The sequence below is a fragment of the Sphaeramia orbicularis genome, chromosome 12 (assembly GCF_902148855.1).
Source record: "Sphaeramia orbicularis chromosome 12, fSphaOr1.1, whole genome shotgun sequence".
Taxonomy (NCBI): domain Eukaryota; kingdom Metazoa; phylum Chordata; class Actinopteri; order Kurtiformes; family Apogonidae; genus Sphaeramia; species Sphaeramia orbicularis.
The window spans coordinates 47867920-47894611 of record NC_043968.1 but is presented as its reverse complement, the minus strand read 5'-3'; the positions used below and the strand labels follow the sequence as shown (position 1 = coordinate 47894611).

At 39.1% G+C, this 26692-nt stretch overlaps 3 non-coding genes across 3 annotated transcripts; all 3 read right to left on the bottom strand.

Moving 5' to 3' along the window:
* Positions 1-598: 598 nt before the first annotated feature.
* Positions 599-789, bottom strand: LOC115430883 (U2 spliceosomal RNA). The gene has a single exon (XR_003937010.1). It is a non-coding gene; the product is annotated as a U2 spliceosomal RNA (small nuclear RNA).
* An 825-nt stretch (positions 790-1614) lies between these two features.
* On the bottom strand, positions 1615-1778 carry LOC115430870 (U1 spliceosomal RNA). Its single transcript, XR_003936999.1, has one exon. It is a non-coding gene; the product is annotated as a U1 spliceosomal RNA (small nuclear RNA).
* Positions 1779-2431: 653 nt separating this feature from the next.
* Positions 2432-2620, bottom strand: LOC115430898 (U2 spliceosomal RNA). Its single transcript, XR_003937024.1, has one exon. It is a non-coding gene; the product is annotated as a U2 spliceosomal RNA (small nuclear RNA).
* Positions 2621-26692: the final 24072 nt, after the last annotated feature.

Sequence of the window (26692 nt, the reverse complement as noted above, 5' to 3'; positions counted from 1 at the left end):
TGGCGCCCATCATCCACACGGCACCCAAAGCAAAGCAGTCTGAAAGCACCGTCGGTGACATTTTTTACCCCCGGCGGGTGACCGGCCACATGAGAAATCGGTGAGCAATTTCTATTTGAGGGATAAGCATGCACCAAGGAATTCGCACACGAGGCTTTTCTTCTCCCGCACTGACTGTCGACAGTTACGCCCTCTGATTGGTCCAGGGCCCCGGTAAAGAGACATGGCTTTCCAAACCCTTACTTGTCTTTAAACCAGCGGGCGAAATCTTACCTAGCCAGCATGGGCGGGCATTTAGATATCCCAGTGGAAACTGGTGTTTAAGCCGAATCAAAAGGGATCATCCCGTTTGAGCCACCACCCTGTGGGGTGCCATTCGGCGCCGAGAAAACCCACTCAGGAGTACAGGCAAATCTCAGCCCGGGCAAAGTGAAACAGAGCGGCTCAACGTTTCAGAGACTCTCTCCCATTGTTTGTGAGCAAATTGCAAGACAGTTGTTTAGCCAAAGCCTTCTCCAAGGAGAAACACCTCAACAGCATTTGTGCTGGTGTGTAACAAGGGCAACAGCTGACTCTTACCATTTGACATGCCGAGAGAAAGTGTTGCACCGCTCCTGGAAGCACTACAATACCAGGTCGATGCATGGAGTGGATGGAGCAAGCCCCTATTCCAGCTCCCTGATCCAAAAAGCAATTTAATATATGGTCCCCAGGTAGGGGACGTATCAGATATTAAACTGATAAGAACAGATACTACACTTGATCTTAGCCAAAAGGCCGAGAAGCGATGGGGAGAGGAGGTCGACAAGAGCGGCCCATTCTCCCCGTTGTAATTCTCCGTCACGGGTTAACGGAGTGTAACCTGAGCCGACGGACGCATTCTCATGGGACACTGGCAGTACAGTCAAACGTGGAAACAAAGGTACGCTACGAGTGTCCGTTTCTTCCAGATAATTAATAAAACCACCAAAGACACTTCATGGCATTTGTAGTCATGTGACTTGCTACTGTCTAAATTGGCGACATCTGCCATCTTAAACTTAAAGCCAGCCCAAGCTTTTTCCTTTCAGTCACCCCGTAAATGTACACGTACTCGGTCCCAAAGAAACAACAGTAGCTGGCTAACGAGACGCACAACTCCACGTTGCAAGCGGCTTCGCGGTGGAACTCTGACCTCCATCCGCTCTCTTGAATGGACAAAAAAAAAAAAGAAAAAGTCAACTGTTTGTTCTCTGCCGCGCCCTCCCTCCGTCGGAGCCTGAACTCATCCTTCAAGGTGCGCCGACAAAAGCGACACGCCAATCACTGCAGGTTAACTCGGCATGACGGTAAGGCCATGCTTTAAAAAAAAAACAAAAAAAACAAAAAGAGGCACACAGCTAGCAAGGGGGACACAAAAGGTATTCCACAGGTAAAAACTGAAATGAAAGGTATTTCATCACATGTTAATGATGACGTTAATTGCCTGGTTTCAGCACTGTTGACTTGTTGCATTCTGTTGTGAGAACGGAGCGACTGCTCTTTCTCATAAGGCCTACGTCAAGCGCCAGCATTGCCGCAGCTGCTTTTTCTCCCTTGGTGTGCATCTGTTTCTTTCCTCTTTGAACACATTCTCAGGGGAGAGCGCGAACGCAGTCCCCCACTATCAGAAATTATGCAGTCGAGATTCCCACATTTGGGGAATTCGCAGGGGTCAGCACAACCCCAGTGCAATGGTTGAGCCTCGCCCTGGGTGAACCACCTTCTTGATCATGGTTTCTCCCCTGCCAGGTAAGTATGACACCCAAGCGCGCCACAAAAGGGGGTGTTTTACAGACAGGCCCAGCTGACCTATGGCGCCCATCATCCACACGGCACCCAAAGCAAAGCAGTCTGAAAGCACCGTCGGTGACATTTTTTACCCCTGGCGGGTGACCGGCCACATGAGAAATCGGTGAGCAATTTCTATTTGGGGGATAAGCATGCACCAAGGAATTCGCACACGAGGCTTTTCTCCTCCCGCACTGACTGTCGACAGTTGCGCCCTCTGATTGGTCCAGGGCCCCGGTAAAGAGACATGGCTTTCCAAACCCTTACTTGTCTTTAAACCAGCGCGCGAAATCTTACCTAGCCAGCATGGGCGGGCATTTAGATATCCCAGTGGAAACTGGTGTTTAAGCCGAATCAAAAGGGATCATCCCGTTTGAGCCACCACCCTGTGGGGTACCATTCGGGGCCGAGAAAACCCACTCAGCGGTACAGGCAAATCTCAGCCCGGGCAAAGTGAAACAGGGCAGCTCAACGTTTCAGAGACTCTCTCCCATCGTTTGTGAGCAAAATTGCAAGGCAGTTGTTTAGCCAAAGCCTTCTCCAAGGAGAAACACCTCAACAGCATTGTGCTGGTGTGTAACAAGGGCAACAGCTGACTTTTACCATTTGACATGCCGAGAGAAAGTGTGGCACCGTTCCTGGAGGCACTGCAATACCAGGTCAATGCGTGGAGTGGATGGAACAAGCCCTATTCCAGCTCCCTGATCCAAAAAGCATATTAATACATGGTCCCAGGTAGGGGACGTATCAGCTATTAAACTGATAAGAACAGATACTACACTTGATCTTAGCCAAAAGGCCGAGAAGCGATGGGAGAGGAGGTCGACAAGAGTGGCCCATTCTCCCCGTTGTAATTCTCCGTCACGGGTTAACGGAGTGTAACCTGAGCCGACGGACGCATTCTCATGGGACACTGGCAGTACAGTCAAACGTGGAAACAAAGTACGCTACGAGTGTCCGTTCTTCCAGATATTTAATAAACCACCAAAGACACTTCATGGCATTTGTAGTCATGTGACTTGCTACTGTCTAAATTGGTGACATCTGCCATCTTAAGCTTAAAGCCAGCCCAAGCTTTTTCCTTTCAGTCACCCCGTATATGTACACGTACTCGGTCCCGATATATATATATATATATATATATAGTATTTGGCAGAAACTTGCATTGACATTTTATTCAGGAAAACAGGTTTGTGCTGACTGCTGGAATTGATTCCCCCTATAAGAAAAAATGGATTGTGTGTTTTTAGATCTAATGCAATAATTCTCATCCTAAGATCAAGGAGCCCCTCGAGGAGTAATAAAATACATCAAGGGGAGCACATGGTGATTAACAGGACAGGAAAATGGGCAAAATAGTCTCTGCTTCATCAGAGGTTCTAAGAAAGTGATTTGTTCCTGTGAAATTTCACCAATTAGTTAAAAGAGCTATGATACAAGGTAAAATGGTATTATATCGCTTTTATTAGAATTAATCATTAGTCAGAAAGGCTGGAGTAGGAGACTACATTATGTCAGTGTTGAATTGTTAGTTTTAAATGTATTTCACATAAGAATACAGAATATAGAGCCAAGTATTTTTAATATTTGTGCTTATTTAAATTGTTGTAGTCAATGATATAATTGAATTCAGACAATACTGACAAATCAATAGACTGAAGGCAGGAGTCCATCTGAATATTCTAAGTATATCTAAAACATGAATGCCTTGTGAACCTTTTTTCTGGAAAAATAATGGAGGCCAATTTTTCCATGGCCTTCAGTTGTCCTAAGGATCAAATTAGAGTTAAAGTTAACAAAGATGAGAATAAAATCTATATTTACATGTCCATACTTTAGTTTTTATGTGGTGTCTGAGGTACTCTTTGTTCTTATTTTTTTGGTTTTGCTCATGAGTGAGGGAATGATGGACCAGGGGTTTTATATTCCTCCCCTCACCTTTTGACACAAGCTCTGGGTAGTGACCAAAACAATGAGGTCATGGATACGAGCAGAGGAACTGATTTCCTCAGTGGGTGGCTGGGCTCTCCCTTAGAGATAGAGTGATGAATTTGGTCATCTGGGAGACACTCTGAGTAAAGCCAGTTTTCCTCTACACTGATTTCTGTCCGGTGAAGTGTTTCAGGTACAGTATATCCCACTGGGAGGAGGCCCCGGGGAAAGCCCACGACATCCTGAGTGTAGGAATGCCTCAGTGTCCCCTGGAGGACCTGGAGGAGGCATGAGAGAGGTCTACACATCCCTGCTAAGGCTGACTCCATCATCCAGTACTGAATAAGCAGAGGAGAGTGAATTCATGAATGTTTTTCCACAGCCTGAAACATAGATAAAGTAATGTGTGTGGACATATAAGCTTTGTGCCTGCCTACGATGGTATAGATATGCTTTTGTGTTTGTTTTTAATACATACATATTAGTGTTTAGACATTCAAGGTTAGTTCAAGTGCGTCATCACTAACAACTCATCCTTACATCATCTTTTTTTCCAATAGCGCTCTAACTGCAGTTCTGAGGGTTATACCAAGTTCTCAAACACTTGAAATAGATATTCCTCAAGGCTCAGTATAAGGTCTGCTACATTTTCCTTGTACATTAATATTTACTCGTCAACTCTGCACTGTACTGCAGTTGTATTGTGCAAATTTTGCCACTGATGTCAATGTACATCAGTCCCACTACAACCAAGATCTTACCTCAGTTGCAGGCTGCTTTCAGTGACCTGCAGACCTCTAATAATTAAGATGGTTATAAATTTCAAAAAAGACCAAATGTGTTCAGAAGAACACAATTCATAGACTCTCCTCATCCCATCTAGTTGGTCTCCATCTCAACTAGTTCTGCAATTTAAACAACTAAATAAATTTTGAAAATTATTTTCAACATGATATGAAGCAGCTCAATCAAAAATAATAAATAGAAAAAAAAAATACTGTTATTTTTTGACTATACAGCAGAGCCTAATCTCCTTTGGAAATAAGGAAAAAAACAAAAAAAACATCAAGTCTGCTTTGTTCAGTCCACTACCCTGAAACCCCTGGATGGTGCTTGGCAATTCACTACATCAGATGGTTATATACACACACACATTTTCAATCCAAATTGCCAAATTATTTGGCCTTATATAAGTTTGGGTATAGCTCATTATGAGCTATTTTCACAAGGTGCTTTAAAATTTCCTCATATTAACAGTAAACTGGGGAAGAGTAGTTTTCCAGTACAGCAACAGAATAATTCAGTTCAAAGAAAGAAAGAATGATCTACCTCATGTAAGACTCTTTGAAGCTTAGGATAAAAAAAAAACCTTACGTAAACCATTTATATTAAATCAGTGCATTGTGGCTGTTATTCAGGATATAGGTATCTGAAACAGTCGATAGCTTCGCCTGGTTATCTAACATAAAAACAATCAGTTTTAACACAGACTCTGATGCAAACTCCACATAAGCACATGCAAATCTTGTAACTGTATTGTGATTCTTGGTTATGTAAATTAAAGCTTAAAGTTAATGTTAAAGTTAATGCCTAAAAAAAACACACATGTATTTCATTCTAAATAAATCTATTCTGTTGCTGCCTAACACTAATTAAGGTGGATAATTCCTGCCAGGACTGAAATCGAAATCAGTCCTATCCTGAATTGGTCCACATCCCGCCCTTTGGATAAATTACCACTCTGAGAATTGTTTTGTCCCTGTAGCCATTAGGCTGTAATGTTTGATCCAGTACGCTGCCACCACAGCACACATTCAGCCTGAACGTATCCAACATGTTTAACATTCCACTGACAGCTCTGGGAGAGATTTGAAGCCTGAAGACAATGACAGTCTGATGAGGTTTCAGAAGGAAGCAAGCTCAGTTACAATCAGCAAAACAAAAGTAAACAATTGCAATTACGGAAAATTAGTGTTGGTTAAACTTCAGCTTGTCTACACCACTGGCAAAAGACGAGAGAGAGAGAGAGCTCACAATAATAGAGCTAAACACTCTTCACACAAGACTTCCATCTAGAGTTTAAAAACTTCCTCTGAGAATTGACGTTGTATCAGGGGTCCAATTCACACCAAAACAGTTCTTTGATTTGTTTCATATGGTGCACTGAATTATTGCATTTTTGTCCTTAACCCATAAAGACCCAAACCTCCACCATCAGCCAAAAGCATCCACGGATCTAAACTGTTTAATGCCTGTTGACCCACTGTTCCCATCAATACATGTGGAATAATTGGTGTAAATGCAGTTTATCATCTTTTCACGGTCATCAGATATGACCCATTTGGACGTTCAGAGAGGTTACTATGGAAACACCAACACCTGTACAACATTGATTCCCCAGTAAAACCCATGGAGCTGGATCAATGACAGTGGATGGACACACATGGTTTATGTTCAGCTAATGAATATTTGCTGCCAACATTCACTTTTTCTTCCATTTTTTTTTTTTTTTTTGGTTGTTTTGATATGATAACCTTTGAATTTACTGTGAGTTTTCATTAATATCTAAATCAAATATAGGAAATTAAATATAGGAAAATACATCATTTACAGTGAAAAATGCAAAATACAGAGGAAAATATTATAATAAATGGTGATAAATCACTTAATGAAAGGTTAAATAGAGAGAAAATTCATCTGGGAACTGACACAAAGTAGCTCTGGGTCTTTATGGGTTAAAAGTTCTAACCTTCCTGCTATGCTTCGACACAGTTACACACATTTTCTCCAACTATATCCTCATTATGTGGCAAATGCCATACTGAAGAAGCCACTCTTCTCCATAGTTATGCTCTGTGTCCTATGTTAATTTCTTCTGGAATAACATATTTAAAACTGTATCACATGTGTTGCATATAGAGTTGAAACCTGATCCAGTTTTGGTCGTACTCAGAGTCTCTGATGAGTTTTCTCAATTTAACAAATATCACCGTCAACTGCAAGGTTATCGTTAACGAAAACTAACGAAATGACGAAAACTAGAATTGTAAAAACAATTTCATTAACTGAAATAAATAAAAACTATAATTAAAAGAAAAAAAAAGATAACTAACTGAAACTGTATTGTGGACCTTACAAAACTAACTAAAACGTATAAAAATTCTGGATGAAAGTCCCTTCATTTTCGTCTTTGTCAATGTCGGATTGACATAAAATAGATTTATTTCCCGCAATTTTAGCTACTGGCACCATATGATATTTCACAGTCCGTCACTTCTTGTCACTTGTCGTTTAGTCGTCTTCCGGTCCCCACTCTACCTGGAAACATGGAGAGTGAAGTTGGGAGAAAGCAGCAGAGTCCTGTCTGGGATTTATTTGAATTTGACGGTGAAGAAGATAAAAGATAGGAAAAAAACTAAACTAAAACTAAGCATTTAGAAAATAATGAAAACAAATAAAAAAAATAGCAAACCTGCTCTAAAACTAATTAAAATTAACTGAATTAAGAGAAAAAAAGTCAAAACTAATAAAACTAAACTATAATGAAAAATCCAAAACTATTATGAACCTTGGTCAACTGCTATCCTGTGCACTTACTGTAGCAAAAAAGACTTGTTTGATGTTATGGAAAAAAGCAGGAGTCCCATCCGTTAAATTATAGTTGGAAGTAGGTTGCACAGTTATTGATTTTAATCTTCCGTGTCTCTTTTGTGTCTCTGTGTCACATCTGCCACCAGACATTAGTCTGGTTTTGTCTGTCACTTCCTGTTTTATTTTGTTAAGTTCTCCTCATGTGTCATGTCTGGTGTCTTTGCTTCCTTTCCCTAATCATTTCCACCTGTGTGTGATTACCTGTCCCCGCCCTGATTTACTCCACCTGTGTCTCATTGTCTTCCCTCCCTCTTGTGTATTTAAGCCCTGTGTTTTCCCCTGTCTTGTGCCAGTTTGTATTGCATTGTGTGTTACTTACCAGCGGTTTTGGATCCTGTTTGTCTGTCTGTCTGCCTGTTTTTGACCTGGATTGTTTTTTCAAGACATCTGCCTTTTGCCTGACCCCTGTCTGTGCCTCTGCTACTGTTGATTCTACATGTGTTCGACCTTCCTGCCTGTTTTTCTGGTACGTGAGCTTGTCTGTCCCCCATGTACTGTTGCCTGTCCGTTTGCCTTACCGTGTATGACCTGGTCTGTGTTCTGACATCCCTCTGCTTTCCCCTAGTCGGATACCCGACATGTTTTTTTTGGTCTGGGCTGTGAGGGTCTGTCTCTGGTCCACTTCACAAACCCCATGAAGAACCCTGAACTCTGTGACCTCAAGAATCTGTATATAATCACTATCCAAGACTTGTCTGTTAAACCTGTGTTTAATAAACACTGTAAACTCTTACATCTGCTTCTGGGTCTTGCATTTGGGTTCAGTCACCGTACTCAGATCATTACACTCTGGGCACCTCCAGGCTACTGTAGGCTCCTCCTCCTAACTGTCTCCACATTCTTTGGTCTCCACACACCAGTACAAACATGGCATTTGCTAAGGAGATTGAGGCGTTTGTGGCTAAAAATAGCAAGAGGATGTCTGTTGTGTGTAATTGGTACAGCTTCAAAGTTTTCCGATGGACACCAAACCATTCCTCACTGCAAACTCTCTGAAGATGGTATCTGTAAAAGACAGCAGCACAACCAACTTATTTCAGCTCCTCAAACATCATCACATGCCTTCTGTTGTCTTTTGTAGTTTTAGCCAAAAATTTTAATTGATATTGAAAATTGAGTTTTTTTAGAAGAAAAAATCTGGATTTTATTTTTGGCCAAAATCATGCAGCCCTAGTTGGAAGAAATATACTGACAGTCAATAGAAACTTTGAGGTAGAAATGTCTGCATATTTCTACTTGTAGGGGGGTTGTAATTATTCATTGTGGATTTATTGATGACTTAGTGCTCGGGTAGTTGAGACAATGATGAGTTGTCATGTTGTCACGGTTCATTGCACATGGGTTGGTCTCTTTGCAAAAGTGGACCAAATACACATTGTGCAATACTCAGTGGGTATTTGCACAATTTGAGGATTGGTTTTGAAGGCCTATATAAAGGCCCAAAGAAGGCCACCATTATTAGTCCAGTGAACGGCATCACGCCACGTGAACAACGTCTCCGGGCACTGGGTAAGGTGGAGGCCGGTTTGAGCTACAGTGTTATAGCCAGGCGTATGTATGGGCTGTTCCCAACCCACAATCAGAAACCTGGTTGAATGCCACAACACCACAGGCTCTGCTGACGATAGACTGCGTCCAGGGAGAGAGTGGCAATTCCTGACCAGGTCCGCTACTGTTGTGACTTTGTGTTTGGCAGGTGCCATTTTCTTTGTTAAGTTTTTTGTTTTGAAATTATTCTTGAAACTTTAGATTTTGTTTCTGTATGCCAATATCCTAAACAAAGGATTCATACGAAAAAATTCCAGATTAGGGTTTTCAAAATAAAAATTATGTCAAAATATGATCTCAAAGTTTTCATTGACTGTGAGTGTAGTTAAACTCTCATCTGGAGAGAAAACCGCTTCTTGCTGTTAAATAAAGTTTGATGGGATTTGGCATCGTCTTCTTCTACAATATACTAATAACCTCAATAATGATGTGGCATCCCTTGTTGTGATAAGATGTAAATCCTGGGTGGAGGGAGGGGAGTGGGATATTAAAGTGTGTGCTTTCTGTCTTTTATTTCTTTGTGTACTTTTGTTTACTCTGTGTTTAATTTTCAAAATGAGGACAAATTGTAATAATGGATATTTTTCTGATTAACTCCTCAGTAAAACAATGGACCAACAAACCTTCCTGCTGCCATCGTCTCATACACCACATGTCAGTCTGTACTTTTCAGGCTTTCGTTAGCTCTAATTTCACTTCCAGTCCTCTTTGCTCCTTCTCAGGCCTGTCACAGCTGTGATCAGTGATGCTTTCAACAAGCGATGAGGTTCATGTGCCGCAAACCTGCCAATGTCACTCTGTTGAAAACCAGAGGAGCCTTGAGCCACAGTTCATGGCTTATTTTCCTCAGATGAAAATGATGCGGGGAGCTTAAAGTCAGTTTCCCCAAGACTAGCTCTACAGGATTACTTGTCTGCTATGTTCACTTTTCACACATATCGCCACCTGTTTCCGGTTTTCAGCTATCCACCAGAGCAGAATGTTTCACAATGAGAGACATAAGTTAGGGCTGTTAGGTCCCTGAGGTCTTAGCAGCTATTTGGAGCTCAAGTCTTTGTCTAAAAAAGAACAGTAACAACAGCTGTTCAGTGTCAGCTTTTTAATCATCCTTTTAGATCTATTTATGTTCAGATCGACAAGACTGTAGACATTTTACTCACTTTTGGTGTTGACGTTCATGTTTAATAACTGTCTATGAAAAGTACAAGGCTTTACATGCAGCGACAATATAGGAAACATAGACTGTGTATAAAGATAGATGGTATGAGAGCCAAAATATGTTCATCTCCCAGTAGTGGCTGGGTCATGAATACTGCCCCGTCTCTATTATGAGACCTCAGCCAAACTAAAAACTTAAAACACAAATACAATATTTTTTTCCTCTAGATGTTGTTTCAGTTTAACCCTTGAAAGTCACATCTAAATAAAATTTTCTCCATCTTTATCCTTTCCTAAGTGAATTATCAACCATTTCATTACAATATCATCCTCGGCATTTTGCATTTTTCAGTGAAGATCAGATATTTCCCTTCATTTAACTGACTAGTCATGTAGATTTTTCATAAAAGTGCATTGTTTATTCAAATATTACTTATTCAAAATGGAGATAACTGAAGAAAAAAGTTATATTTCAGTAAAACATATCATTAACTGAACAAACAAGCATCTACAACCACTGTCATTTATTAAACATGTGTTTTATTAATGAATCAGAGTTGCAGAACATGATTGTGCTTCTATGTTCCCTGCTCTGAATGCCCAAATGGGTCATATCTGAATTAGATAGATAGATAGATAGATAGATAGATAGATAGATAGATAGATAGATAGATAGATAGATAGATAGATTAGATAGATAGATAGATAGATAGATAGAGTAGATAGATAGATAGATAGATGTACTTGTGTAAACGGCAAGCAGCCACAGTTCCATTTGAGTTGCCATGGTAACGCTATGCAATATGCAAAGTGTGGCAATATACATGTGCTATATATTCATATAACCAGAAGAACATCAGCTTAAAGCTCAACAAAACCAATTGTGAGACAACAGAGCACAATCGGAACAACAAGCACTTAAATGGACAAACATCTAAAACAAGCTAGCAGACCAGTGTGTGTCATGAAGAATTTCATTAAATAACCATGATATCATGAAATCGCTTAAATATACACGCCACTTTTAATTGGCATTAATTGGTGTATTGTCTGTACGCTTTAAAAGTTTTCCATTTGTATGTTCACAGCGCGTCAAATACCACTCACTGAGGGTTAGGGTTATGTGAACTGGAGATCTTGGCATAAATTGACATGCAACCTGATGGCGTTTAATAACACGCAAAAGGATAAATATTAATACATATAGCATGTCAAATGCCATAGGAACTGCCATGGCATACAACGTGATTCCATGAGATCAGACTCAAATAACAGACCAACTTTGCAACACAAAGCTAAGACTAGCAGGCATATTATTTCTCTGCCACTGTCACTCACTGAAGGAAGCAAAGAAGAACAAAAATAAAGGTTGCATTATAAAGGAATGATTACAGGTTTTGTCCTGCCTTTGCTGTTTTCTGATCATACTTGGTTAAAACTATACCGTATGATGTGGCATTTTTACACTTTTCTTTTGTCATCTTAAAATGCTCCTAATAAGTGTGTGTCAAACTAAAATGTAAAAGAAATCCACCAGGTATTGAAACTCAAAAATGTTTAATTCTCATATATTTCTGATAAAAGTCTGACCAATCATTTTAGTCGGTCCGAATAAAATAATTGGCCGAACCTGAATGAGCCTCCTGTCAATCATCCATTACGGCCGTCCAGCATCCGATCCATTATCGCCGTCTCACATCCGATATGTGTACCTCTGAATGTGACGCTTCACTGGCGCTGCTTCTCCTGTCACTGACCACAGTCTACTGTCTAGGATGTGTTTGGATAGAACTGACATGCACATGTGGAAGTGAAAAAAACGGATTTATGAACAGAAACGACAACTGAGGGGCACAAACAGGAGTCTGATGAATGAAAGATGGAGATAAAAGTCCAGAAGTCAGCTGTACTGGACTGAACAGGTCTGCATAAAGCTCAGCTTTTATGACGGTGGGACTCATACAGGTACATGTACATGGTGTCACACAATGTAAGATGATGTAGGATGATAATTGTATGGACTATGAAACTTCAAATGTCCACGGAAAATTCGCGGAGGCCGCGCGTTTACAGTGCGCGCGCCCATCCCCTGGGCACTGCAGTGAAGACCCTGACCCAGTACTGCACAGACCAGGTCTACTGATGGAACAGGAGCCGCGGGCCCGCGGCAGGTGGATGATGTATCTGATTACTGAGGGAGGGGTCCGCGGACACGCCAAAACGGACCGGACCTCCGCCTCTGCTTCCTCCTCCGCTTTCATCGCGCAGGAGGAGAGAGGAGGAGGAGCCTCAGAGCTCAGGCAGCGGGAAGTGGGCGGGGCTTTGGAGAGAGGCGGGTTGTTCATGTTCCAACTTCTGCTAAGTGCTGTGAGAAATGCCACATCGGTAGGTATAGCTTTAAATGAATGAAGCGTCTGCTATCGGCTAATCCATTGTTTTGTGTTGCATTAAAATGATTTCCACTGGAAACAAGTGGCCCAGGGCTGAGTAGGTTAAGTATGGCATAGAATGGTAAAGTCTGGAACTCAAGCAGGAGTTTTTTTGTGTTGAGTTAGGAATTATTTTGTACCTTTGCCACAACAGCCTAGGGGCCAGAAGTGCGCGGAGTTTAAATCGGATACATTTTGTTAAGGATTTGCAACTTGCAGCGAAAGTGAAAACATTTTATACTTTGATAAAAATGCTAAAAAAAAAAATTAAAATTAAAAAAACAACTGATTAATTTTGCCTGGTAAAAAGCACGACTTTGAATTTGTAGGTGTGTCGTCCAGACCTTAGCTGGAGAGGAGGTTAGATTTACTGGACCTTTTGCAGTTTCCTGGTTTTTGCTGCCTTGTGGCACAGCAACAATTCATGTCAGGTCATTCTTTGTGTTCTCCACCATTTATTATTCAAATCCTTTAAAAAGTGCTCAGTGATTAATTCAGGTCAGAAAAGCCACAGTGGAGAGTTTTCTCATTGTCCATTTGTACCTGGACTGAAAGCCCAAGGATTTCAACAGATTTTTGGTAAGGATGAAATCATGATCCATTTACATGAACAACACTGGCAGCTTGTTTTAAAATGTAATGAAACAACACCAGCCAGATTGCCTGAGAGAAAATAGCAAATATAAAAATGTTTTTCAGGGATAAATATGTGTGCTCTGTACAGCCTCCAGCACCTTCATACATATTCGAATTGTCATTAAATTACTGAAAAATACAAGCAGTGGTATCAGTGTTGTACCTTTGGTTCTACAGTTTCAGAAATAACACTGACATGATAAACAATAAATAAATGAACTGCAGCTGAATTGTTTTCTTTATTATGTCATCTGACTTTTTTAAGTCAAGTTTTGTTCAGGTTGAAGGTGTTATGGAAAAATAATACTCTACTAATTTGTCTTCAATAAAGAAGGATCAGTTCAAGCATTCAGTGTCAAAAGTATTCACTTTATTGGAGCTCCAAGAAAGAGATACACATCAGGCAAAGGCTGAAGCTGTCTGAGCCCAAAAACACAAGTAACAATGTAGTCTTCTGTCTCCCGTAAGATAAAGATGAGAAAATTATGGTGTGTCAAAAGTGTTTTGGTAAGTGCCAGGAGCTTAGAGATAAGACCCCTGTGAGAAATGTCGGTTCGGCCTTCTACTCTGGACACAACACAGAAGAGGTCAAAAAACTGCTCCATAATACACAGTGACATGTGTATGCATGTAAAGATATCTGGAATAGAGTTAGAAGCCTATATGATGTATGATGTATGTATAAATGCATGATGTCTTACATTTGTGCTTTGCATTATCTTCTTCTGTACTTAAACGCAAATTTTTTTTGAGGGAAGGGTCTTGTGGCGGCGCTCTACGGCAGCGGCTTGAAGACCCTAATCCTCGAACGGAATTTCATTTGATGTACTCTGTACTGTCAAATGACAATAAAGGCAACCTTGAACCTTGATATATAAAATATATCCATATATATTTGCATGTAAGTAATTTAGCCATTACAAAGGTCCAATGTGTGAACCCCTCACACATATCTACAGCGGCCACAAAGCAGACTGTCCCTCATCAGCATTTGTTTGTTGCGGTCTTTCTTATGAATATCCTCTTCACATTCTATCGAATCCTCCTACATCCTTCTAAAAACGTAGATGTTCAGCATGGGAGAAATTAGAAAATAAGTTAAACACAGTGCAAAAAATTCTTTTAGTCATTAAAAAAAAAGGTTTTATTTATTTACAAGTGACCAACCATATAGATAAAAAAAAAAAAAAAATCTTGGAAAATGCCAGCATTTGATAAGTTATAACTAGAGAGTTGGCCATGAAGTTGGAATAAAATATGCTTTGCCTCTTCTCATGAAATGATTATGACTTGGACTCAATATGTAATCATAACACCGGGTCAAAGGTGATTACTGATGTGTATAAATAGGAATAAAAAGAGGAATGTGGCTGAAAACAAAATTATTCCAGCTATATAGTGTATATATAGCCCTGTGTTCAAGTTTAAGGCCACCAATAGCTCTGTAGTTTTTACATAGTTGGAATGGGCTTAACATCTATTTGTCAATCTCTTTATTAAAACACTTCAAGAGAATAGAGGGAAATATTGTGCACTGCATTAAAAAAAAATCACAAAAAATATAAATCACATGGCTTCTACTGGAAACAGTCAGTATTCAGTGTGATCTCTGGTCCCATGACAAAATGTAACACAAACAATGAGAAACATGGACTTGTGTTGAATGAAACCTGGTGTAAAACACACAGATTAGTTCAGTAAACCTCATGTCTGTGCAGAAGAGTTGAAAACGTGTTAAGTACAAAGGAAGCTCACCCTATATACTGGATACTACAGTCTGTTTTTCTCTGGAATTGTTTTTAATGCTGCTCTATATTTCAGCTGTATCTTGTTACAGACTTGGAAATGTGTACATACATTATAACATATCATTATACTCTTGTTAAAACAATAAAAACACTTGGGGTCTAAAACTTTTGCACAATATTGTACAACGCATTAATAATAAGTTGCATAATTATCTGCTCACTCCAGCTGCATAAGGCAAGTGCAATAAAAGTTTCATCTCAGCTGCAGTAACATATTTGTCTTTGCTCCAACATGACTGTGTGACCGAGGCCAACATTTAACTGATTTATTCTCCTGTCCAAAGATGCACGGGAAGATTTATATTTGACATTCACATCACATTCTGATAAACAGACCTTCTGAGGTGAAACAAAAGACAGAGAGTGATTCGGAGGAGTTAAATTAGAGTCCCTCTTATTCTAACTTTTGTACTTAACCACAACAAGAGACTCTCAGTTGCATGTGTGTGCCTGTTTGTAAGTCTACAGCTTCAATTTCCTGCATGTCAATGGTTTTGTGCCCCTTAGTGCATGCAATTTAATCCACAAAATACACAGTCAGAAGAGTGACAGAGAAGTTAATGAACAGAGCCGTGCTCCTTTGAAGGACTCCCAAGGGTAGATCTGTTAAGCGTTAACAGAAACTAAATGTATGTCATCGAGTGATAATGGATGTGTGGTGAAATGTAGCATGCCTATGATTGTCCAACTTACCATAAAGTGAAGAATGACGTTTCAATCAATGCACCTTTCAAAATTATAACACTTTATCTTTCCTATGATTATTCTTGAACATGTCCGAACACCAGAGGCATGGGGATAAAAGGAGAATTATTATAGGGTTTTCATGGGGTTATGTAGTACTTCTGCTTTTGAATAATAAAGAAACTGACCAAAGATCATCACAAGAGGGTTTAGAATAAAGAGCTAAGTTCTTCTATTGTACTGGACTGTAGAGAAGTGAATAAATTTACTCCGACAGACCAACAGATGTACGTGACCACTAGAGGCAGTAGTGAGTCGGGGATTGTCAGTCGGAGCGGGGGGAATAGCGATTGGTGATTGTTGCTTTACTGTTCCTCTAACTCACAGGTGTCAAACATGCGGTCCGGGGGCCAAATCCGGCCCGCTAAAGGGTCCAGTCCGGCCCTTGGGATGAATTTGTGGAATGCAAAAATTACACTGACGATATAAACAGTCCTTTTAGTTCAGGTTCCACATTCAGACCAATTCAATACTGTCATAATAACATATAAATAATGACAACTCCAAATTTTCTCTTTGTAAATGTAAATATTTGCATGTATTTACACTAAAACAAAGAATTATTTCACAAAAAAATATGAAAAACCTGAACAAATACGAACCTGAAACGTCTTAAGAGAAGTACAATTTTAACAATATTCCGTCTGTTATTAAATGTTTTGTGTGTTTGTAGATCCACAATGATCTGTAAGTTATAATGAACATGTGTAAATGATAAACTGAGGCATAATATTGTTAAAATTACACTTATTTTTTTCAGTTTGTTCATGTTATTCACGTTTTGAAAGGATAGTTTGTAGATGTAAACCTTTTCATAATGTAAAATTACTTTTTTCGCTCTAAAACACAGAAAAAAGTTTGGAGTTGACATTATTTATATAATATTATGTTATTATTTTACTGGTTCGGCCCACTTCAGCTCAAATTAAGCTGAATGTGGCCCCCGAATTAAAATGATTTGACACCCCTGCTCTAACTCCACAGTAACAGATACTATCTCCTATGGCTGACTGTGGATCCAACTTAATGTTCCCATAACGATCGCCTCGGAGCCGCCTCAGAGAGCCTTCACCGATCAGACAGTCTGGGCGGCCAGTTCCTCCGCTTCGCAGGTTTGAATTTGAGGCTAGGAGGACCTCCCGTGGAAATGTTTTCCCCACCCTTCCTGCGTATCTCTCCTGCGCCAGAACCTTTACGAGCAAGACCGAGACACACCATCTCCCCCGGGGCTCGCGAGACAGAGCCAGCTGCACCTCTGCATCGTTGGTACCCGGGTCAGGTACTCACAGTCCTGCTCTGAAAAATCGATTGCATCCACTATTACTCGATTACGCAAAATTAAAATTAAATTGATCTAAAACTGATTTTTTTTACCCAGCCCTAGACCTGTATGTGGAGGACGTTTCGATAAAGCTGTGAGACAGTGACAGTGAGCTCCCCTCACCTTATCGCTGTTGTTGACTATCTGCTGCCCCCCACTGTTGAGAACTGCTGGTGCATGCCAAAGTTTTGCACATACTGGACAGACGGACGGACAACCAACTGTTGACAATACCCTGTGGCCAGTGTGGCTGAGAGTAAATATTTCTACTTTACTCAGTGAGTGGATACATAGTGTTGATTCATTGGTGATTTTTGTCGTGGCAGGTGTACTCTGGTATGATGACCTCCCCCTGCACTTCAGAGTTTGGAATATAAATATTGCAGATTACCGCTTTAACCCTTTCATGCATATTGGTCACTCCAGTGGACAGCTATTCCACAGCTGTTCTCTTGTATATTCATGGATTTTGTTGTTCTTTTCGTTGTTGTTTTTTTTTTTTTTTTTTTTTTTAACACATATCTTTATTAAAGTTTTAAGACACTACATATCCTTTCTGACATGAATTGGTAACATTATGTAGTTTTCTCCTGAGCATAAATCCCCAGAATCACAGGCCCTCCCCATAGTTTTCACACAATTTATCAGAAAATTCATGTTTCTGTGCGTCAAAAATTAAACGTGTGGTGTCCAGCTGAGTGGACATTTTTGCAACTTACTGAAAAATAGATTCATAAGATTTTTTTTTTCATTATTATTATTTTTTATGTATTTTTGAATTGTTTTAAAATTATTTTTATTATTAATATTTTTAAAATTTATTTTTCAGAAGAAATTTTTCAATCACATTGTTTTTTTCATGCCTAAAGAGGAGTAAAAACTCTCAGGAAAAATTTTTGATTAAGGTTCTCATAATTTGTGCATGAAAGGGTTAAAGCAATAAATACTACTTGTTTGGTATTTATTTAATATATTAACCATGATACACTGATGGCAGTCAAAATCCACTTGATTTCACAAGACATATCATCATTATCTAAATTATAATAATCTTTTATTCAGAGATTTAAAAATAATGATTCACAGTTACAAATATAAAAAGATGAATGAACCCCACAGTTTGAGAATGTTGTTAGTGTGTTCATCTTCAATTAAAAGAAAAAAAATATTCATTTCTGAGGTATAGGAAAGGATATTACATATTATATGTTGTTTTTTGTAAAACTAAAGCACACCTTCCATGTTTACTGCAGTTAAATTAAGATTAATCAATATGTAAGGGTTAAGAAATTATTTTATCACCACAAGTTAATGAGAAAAAGATAAGTCATGTAAGGCAATAAGAAAAAGGTTAATTATATTTTCCATTACATAGATAGAGATTGAATTATATCACTGTGTGTTTAAAAGAACTTTTGTTAATTAAATGTAATAATTGCTTTAAACCCCAGTGAACATCACAGTAACACTGGCTAAGGATGTTTGTTGTAGTCTGTTTCAACAATTAAAGTAACGGGCTAAAATAGAACAAAACACCTGCACTGTAAAACAAATGCTGTTTTTTCTGTGCAGAAAATTGAGCAGTAGAGTTTTGCTACTTGCTTTGCCACTGACATTTGTAAATTGCGGTTCAAAATCCATCATAAAGGAAACATATATATGTGTAATTCCTCATTCATAATGCATCACTGCTGCAAAAGGTTGTGTTCAGGAGCGTGACATTCTTTATCTTCACTGGAAACCACCACCTCAGTGACTGGATGAGTTCTCTGTAAGATACCAGAGGACGGACGAAGCCGGTAAGTGAAGTAGCCACCAGATAAAGTGGATGAAACACAAATGTATATTACACCGCTTTATCACAAACACCCTCGGAATACACTGGACATTCCTAATTTATGATATTTACAACTGGAAGACAAGCAGGGACTTTTCCATTTGGAGCATTAGCAGAGGTCGTGGTGCATACACTCAGCCTGCTGTGAATCACACTGGCAGTGTTAGTGCGGTGCTCCACCCACTGAGCTCCACACGATTATATCAAATCCAGCTTTTAATCATGAGAGTGAAAACACTATTAAACTGGATTGCGCTGAGCATAAACCCGTACCCCTGCCTGCTTGGTTAATTAGATAGTTCACTTATTCTGAGAGCTCACTTTGGCTCTACAGTTAACTCCTGCTAACTGAGTCATTGCATACACTGTGATGGCATTTTAATAGATACAGACGTCGTTTCTTATTTAAAAATAGTACAAAGGACATGGCAGGTGCCTGGAATGGAAGTGATGAAGGTGTTGGAAAATATATGTATTTGTATATTTTAGTGCTGTTAAACAATTAAAATGTTTAATCAAATTAGTCACTGGGTTGCTGTGGATTAATTTCATTTAATCACAATTAAATATCATTCATTTTTCATTTATATTATTTGCATTTCATTTTTCACCAACAACCAGACTCAAGAAAGAAGGGAATATACATGCACTTGATGTATTTGTCACAAGCTGGGTGACATGTTAGCTGAAGTGCTAGCAGAATCCCCGGCTAACGTATGTTTCATGTTAATGTAGTATTTTAACCCATAAAGACCCAGTTCTACTTTTGTGGCAGTTCCCATTTGATTTCTTCCTCTAAATGTACCCTTTCTGAAGTGATTTATCACCATTTATTGTAATATTACCTTTTGTGTTTTGCATTGTTTCAGTGAAAATCATATATTTTGTTACATTTAATATGCTGATCATGTAGATGTTAATAAAAGATCAGATTAAAGTTGAGGGTTATTGTATCAAAAACAGAGGAAACTGAAGAAAAAAGTGACTTTTTCAACAAAATATATCATGAACTGAACCGAAAACCAGCATCTCCATCCACTGTCATTGATCCAATTCCATGGGTTTTACTGGTGAATCAATGTTGTAGAAGATGATGGTGTTTCCACGGTAACTGTGGAGCCTCTGAACATCCAAATGGGTCGTATCTGATGACCATGAAAAGATGACAAACTGCATTTTACACCAATTATTTACATGTATCGATAGGATTAGTGGATCAACAGGTATTAAACAGTGTAGATCAGTGGGAGACTTTGGATGCCGGTGGATGTTTGGATCTTTATGGGTTAAGCTGGAAGTGCTTCGATGAAACAAAAACTCCTCCTTGCCGAGTGTGCATAATACTTTATATCAGTCAACTGTTCCGTCTTGTTTTTTTTTGTACTCATATTCCATCCATTTCCATTGTTATGGGTTGGTTCTGCTGCCTGTCACTACCGGATCAACTGCTCATTTGCACATGCGTGACACTAACTCTACTTGGACAAACTGACCCAAATGCATTACCAGAGACGTTCACAGTCATTCTGCACTGCAGATGGATTAATTGCGTTAAAATTTTTAATCAAATTAATCATGATGATGGATTAATCCACGTTAACGTGTTAATTTTGACAGCCCTAGTATCTTTGTGAGTAGGCCTGTCTTTACCTATGCTGTCAGATTTTTGTATTTATCTATAGTACATAGGAGAATATTTCAGCTCTGTGTGGTTTGTAATCAGTCCTCACAACGTTAAGACTTGTCCCATGTATACACGTAGCAGGTAACTATCATGTATTTAGGCTTTTCATCCACATGAAAACTCTGGTTTAGGTCACTGAAAATTATTACCTCTGAGAATTCAGGCCAAAGTGGAGGTATTTGGAAAATCCATTTTCGTGCTTGTGTGTACAAGCAGAAACAGTGTTTTAGTTTCCCAAACGTCACAGTATGCGACAAAAAAATGTATCCATGTGTGAGACCTTTGTTTATCCTAACCCTAAGTCCATGATGGTGCTCTACGGTGTATTTATGCAGGTTTGTGTAGACGAAAATGTTTTAAAAAATGATCTGGTGTATAAATGTTATCATTAAAAACAGAAGTGGGGAAATGTCCGTTTCTATAAACACCTATGTGCTATGTGTATACATGACCTTGGTTTTAAGGTTGGGGTTAGAATGAGCACAGTGCCCATGACAAAGTTATATGAATGTGTATTCAAACTGATTTTATGGGCTCATATCCTCCTGAAACCCAGGTAAGTAAAAGCTTTGGGGTTTGTTACATTGAATAATTATCTTGATTGGAAACAGCATAATGCAACAGTTTTTTCAGATGCATTTATTTTAAGTAAAGCTGTGAAACTCTTGTCTCCTACAGAAAACTAAAGTGCATTGCTCAGTCTCAAGAGGGTATGAAAGATTGCACACTGTTGGGAATGTTTGTACAAGATCACCGCTTATGGAAATATACATTTGAATGGAGCGAATCTCAGTTCCAAATGATGTTATTACTGTATACTGACCTTCCTACCGCAGTGTATCCACTAAATTACAATATCCACGTCCAAAGACTCTTTGACCTGAACTGGAGTCAAACATTTCTACTTTACCTGAAAACCACAAGGACAACAATATTATTGTGGTTAGGAAAAGGGAGTTTAAAGAGCCCTCAAACTGTTCCACAGTGATCCAAAAATATCATCTAAAGCAATTTTTCAGATGGTTCGAACAGAAATCCTGGATCAGATGGACCTTGGCTCATTTCATGCATTTCTCCAAAACTCCCACCTACTACTACTTGTCAGTTTCTTGCCTCAAACATATTTTTTTTCTTTTCTATTTTTCCAAAAATGGAACACAGCAATGTGGATCATTTGCATACCGTGCATATTTATCGTGTACAGAAATTCCCCTGCACATTTTTTGTTGTTCCCACCAGATTTTTGCATCACATCACAAACTGATTTTAAACCTGCCGGAACCAAAATGTGGTGGAATAAAATGCCAGAATTTCAAAATAAACATTCTTTTTTTTTTTTTTTTTTTTTTTTTTTTTTACAGCTCTCTCCTCTCTGAGACAAAATATACAAATGAAATCTTAACAAGACCAGTTTTTACAGTGACAATCATATACTTCACTCCTTACCTGTCTAAAAATACCTACAATGAGCCAAAGTCTGCAGTACAGTGTACATTTGCTACAGCCAGAAAACACAGCGTCCACACAAATAGACAGTCTGCTTGTTTCATCCTCCACTACTTCACCACTTTAAGTAAACTATACTTGAAGGTACTTATGGAATTTTTGCCCACCAATGCCAAAAAACGATCAAACTCGACTAAAGTGCTCAATGTAATTTCTACATGTTTTGCGTCTGCTAAGTGTCAGAGTCTGTGTTATACTGTGACCTGGATGTCTGTTGACATTGGCTTAAAGCATTTCTAAGCTAACAGTATCTCGTGTTGCAGTGGTAGAAGAGCTGTAGTAAGGTATTTAAGACCTTGAGGATGAGGAGAAAGAGAAACGATGTTCACAGAGGAAAAAACTGAGCCTTCTAAATATAAATCGGTGTATTGTAGCTGTTATCATGGATGTGGAAATCTGTGGTAACACCCATGAACTTAAAAACCTCACATTAAATTCTGATTGGTTAAGAACTGGGGACACGTTATTTCCTTACAAGGATAGTGCAACATGACTGTGCAGGCTGGTTTTTCTATATCTGTAGGATTCCAATTCAACATTTGTCATTTCTGCTTTGACAACATTTGCACAGAACAGCAGTCTGACACTTATTACAGCTGGACTTTTCCCTGCTGGTGTCCCACTGTTGTTCCACCAGGGACTCATGCAGCGAAATTGCTTCCCAGCTGCCTGCCTGGCTACTCCAGGGTGTACCAGTCCGTGAAATCACTGCTAAGCACTGCTGCGTCTGCCGGCAAGCATGCATTATTGATTTACATTGAAAACTGTTAACAAGAAAAAGTGTGGACCTGAACTGCTCCACTGGAAGATCAGAGCATCCAAACAACTAGGTTTAGGCTGTTGGGTTCCCTCAGGAGGAACCACTAACAGAATAGTTTTACCCTTTATTCACGTTAATTGATTGGTTTGAGTCTTCTCGAACCCAGTCAAATACTTCCCTTCGAGCCAATCAACAATAGGTGGAGACCGTATTTCCTGTGTCCTGTATTGTTTCCTTTACATTTCAATCATCAAATTCACCAAATAAAAATATTATTTATTGTCCCTGAGTGTAAATAAACTTAGTAACTTTGTTCATCTTACATCAGCAGCTCTTTTCAGTGACTTCCAGTATCTGTTCTCAGCTTGTCAGGATAGTCGACAGCTGCTCTACTGACAGCTAATTCAGAATGACACTCTGAGAGATTGTCTCTGCAAAGGAGCCCGCCCAAGCTCTGCATTACAATGGCATGTTACAACTTCTTAAGCTCCATCACTGCCGTCCCACAAGGCACATTGTCTTGAATGTAAAGGCTGAAAACAAAAAGCTGGCACACCGAACTGGCTGGTACATCTGTTTTAGTTTTAGCATGTTTGGATGGGTTCCTAATTACTAATTAGCTCCTCATTATTTTCTGGACAGTAGATTAGCCAAAAACAACACAATTCTGCACTGCAGGTGTAACCTGTCCAGGGACGCAGGTAAGACCAATTGAATGAGGGGGCTTTGTTTGTGGAATTTCTCTTTTGCCTTTTTTCATTAATAGTAAACAAAACTGTTGTCTTACATTATAAAATCAATATACTCTATGAAAGTGCTATATGGTCCTGTTTGCTGACTCAGACACAATGGAGCAAAATTCCTCCTGATACTGTGTAACTGTCTAATGCGTGAAAATGTGTGGTGTCAAATAAATATCAGTTAATCATTAATAACAAATGAAATGAGTTATGTTTTAGTGCTGATTCAGGTATCGATTGTGTTAATGGAAGAATAGAAAGAAAAGATTATGTACTTCTCATCTTCATTGTTTAGTGTTAAGCTGTCCTCTAGTGGAAAAAAGGAAAAATGCATCATGTAGAAAAAAATAAAAGACAAAGAAAGAAAGAAAGAAAGAAAGAAAGAAACTAATGTGATTTATCCTAATATACACACCGCTAAATACAAGAACTGAATATTAGTTTTATATATTACTGTATTTTATATTACTGTAGTTAATAAAAAAGGGGACTTTGAGCAGGTTTTTGTTATAATAATTAGATAATTTCATATCATTTAGTGATCAAAAATAATGCCACATCCTGATAAGTCTAAGCCTCCATCTGCTTTCAGAATATAAAGAAAAGAAAAGTGTGTCAAAGAAAATGAGAAACTAAGTTGGACACAGAAGCTTTTCTGTGTGTGTGTGTTCCTTCTGAAAGTGTGTGGTGTATTAGTGTGGACTTTTCTGAATCTGGATGGGGTTCCTCTTACAGGTGGGGACGGTTAACTCGCACCTGTGCAAACTGAGCAATAAACACTCAGAGTCAAAGCTGTGTAAGATCAACTGCTGCCTGAATGCTTAGACTGGGTGTTATTTGTTTGTTCTGACAGGCAGATAACGACCATCATACAGCCTGGTTCTCTCACAGTCATGCAGGTTAAAAGGAAGAAGATGCATTAGACGTGTGATGTCAAACTGATTACTGAAATTAAACAACATTATCAAAGTCCAAGCATTGTTTTCCATCTTCCACCACTGTTCCACCATGACTGATACTGACGGTAACAACGCTGCCTCCAAACAATTAGGCTTATTAGAGAGATTAATGAATGCAGCTGATCAGAATTTGTTTTACATCCTTGTTACCTGCAAAAAAATCATTCAACTAATCATCCATGTTTTCACTTTGTAGCCTATTGTGTATGGCTTCAAGCTTGCGTGACGTCCCCCTTTACTCACAAATATGTGTTTTCGTGTTCCTTCTCTGTAATCATTAAGCTTCACTGTGCAGAATGATGTCTGTGCAAGTGTTTTTACATTCATTCATCGCCTGAAGAGGGAACATTTTTCTGCTCACCTATAATTTGAGTTTAAGGAGAGCTGATAAGGAGTGCAATATGGAAACTTAAAACCTTCACTCCAGGCAGACCTACCAAAATAGAATGTCAAGGAGAGTAGAAACACTTTGCGCTGAGCAGTAAAAAAGAATAACATTTACAAAGTAATAAATCGTACATTTATTTAAAAATGGATCATATCAGGCCTAAAAAATTATTAAAAATATCAACCTAAAAGAGTTCAGTGTTGTTCTCTATGGTGTTTCTGTCTTTTATCTGTGGTCATGTGTCCACTCTGTTAATACCAAGTGTTATTTTTCTTAAAGGCCAACATTCATATTTTTTTTCTTGTGTGAAGCAGTGTTTCCCACAGAATATAGATATTACACATGCAGATGGTTGACAATACTGTTGAACCACTCTGGAGGACACTGGGTTCCTCTATGTCATTTCAGTTAGCTTTATTGCATAACTGTTTACACATGTATTTTGGCAAAGCGCACAGTTAACGTACAATTCAACCCCTGAGTAAATCATTAAAACCCTTCACCTGTCACTGAATGAGAGAAAAAAGTGAGACCCTCCTCACAGAATAAAAACCTGCATGGAAAGAGGTGTGAATCTCATAACTCTGCTTCCATGATTTTTGGCTTATTTCTGTCTGTGGTCGGTCACTATACCCACTATAAAACAAAGACATGCAAGACCCAGTAGTAAAGTCTATGTGTGCAAAACACTGGGATATGACATTCATGTAATATTGTGTCATCATAATCTCAATCATTATTATTTTACCCACGAGAATGAATTAACCAATGTACACTGTTGCCCATAAAGCTGAAATAATTTTGTTATCAGACAAGTTACTCTTTTTATTCCTATCTATACACATCAGTAATCACCTTTGACCAGTTTCAGTGTTTACATACTGAGTCCCAGTTACACCTGATCTATCAACAATAAACCACTCTGTCACAATCAATGTCATCCAACTTTATGGACACCAGCGCATATTAAAATGAAAATCTTTAGTATTTTTGCCATAATGATCAACATTTTACTATGTATAATGATTTAACTAGATTAATCTTTAAGTGAGAGCGGATAGTCTCCTGTAGACATGTGAGACTAAGTGAAGACAGGTTTATAGTGTTCCTTATAAAGGAACAGCCTTCAGTTTACATTAGATCACATTACAGCATGTTTAAGGTAAAACAAAGACGATAGGGGTTGAGAACAAACAGAGCAGGCCAAACAGAGCCATTGGTGCCTTTACCTGTCTTTCACACAGACGTAGACAGGGAATCCGGAGGTGTTGAAAAAAGTGATGACAATTCTAAGGGCCCATGACTGACAGGGGTCCTAGAACGTACTGCATGTATTTGGATGAAAGTGATGTTGTTCTACATTGCATTTGTATATATAAGTTATTTATTACAAAAAATGTTTGTTATACCTGTGTAACAGCACAACAGGAAAGAGAAAAACTAAGGATCAGGCTCTCAGGTTGTGTGACCCTATGCTCTGATTGGCTGGTGTTTTGTGATGTTGTGCTCTCATTGGCTGATGTTCTGTGACGCTGCGCTCTCATTGGCTGACGTTCTGTGACGCTGTGCTCTGATTGGCTGACGTTCTGTGACGCTGCGCTCTCATTGGCTGACGTTATGTGACGCTGCACTCTCATTGGCTGACGTTCTGTGACACTGCACTCTCATTGGCTGGCGTTCTGTGATGCTGCGCTCTGATTGGCTGACAGTCTGTGACGCTGCGCTCTCATTGGCTAATGTTGTGTGACACTGTGCTCTGATTGGCTGACGTTCTGTGACGCT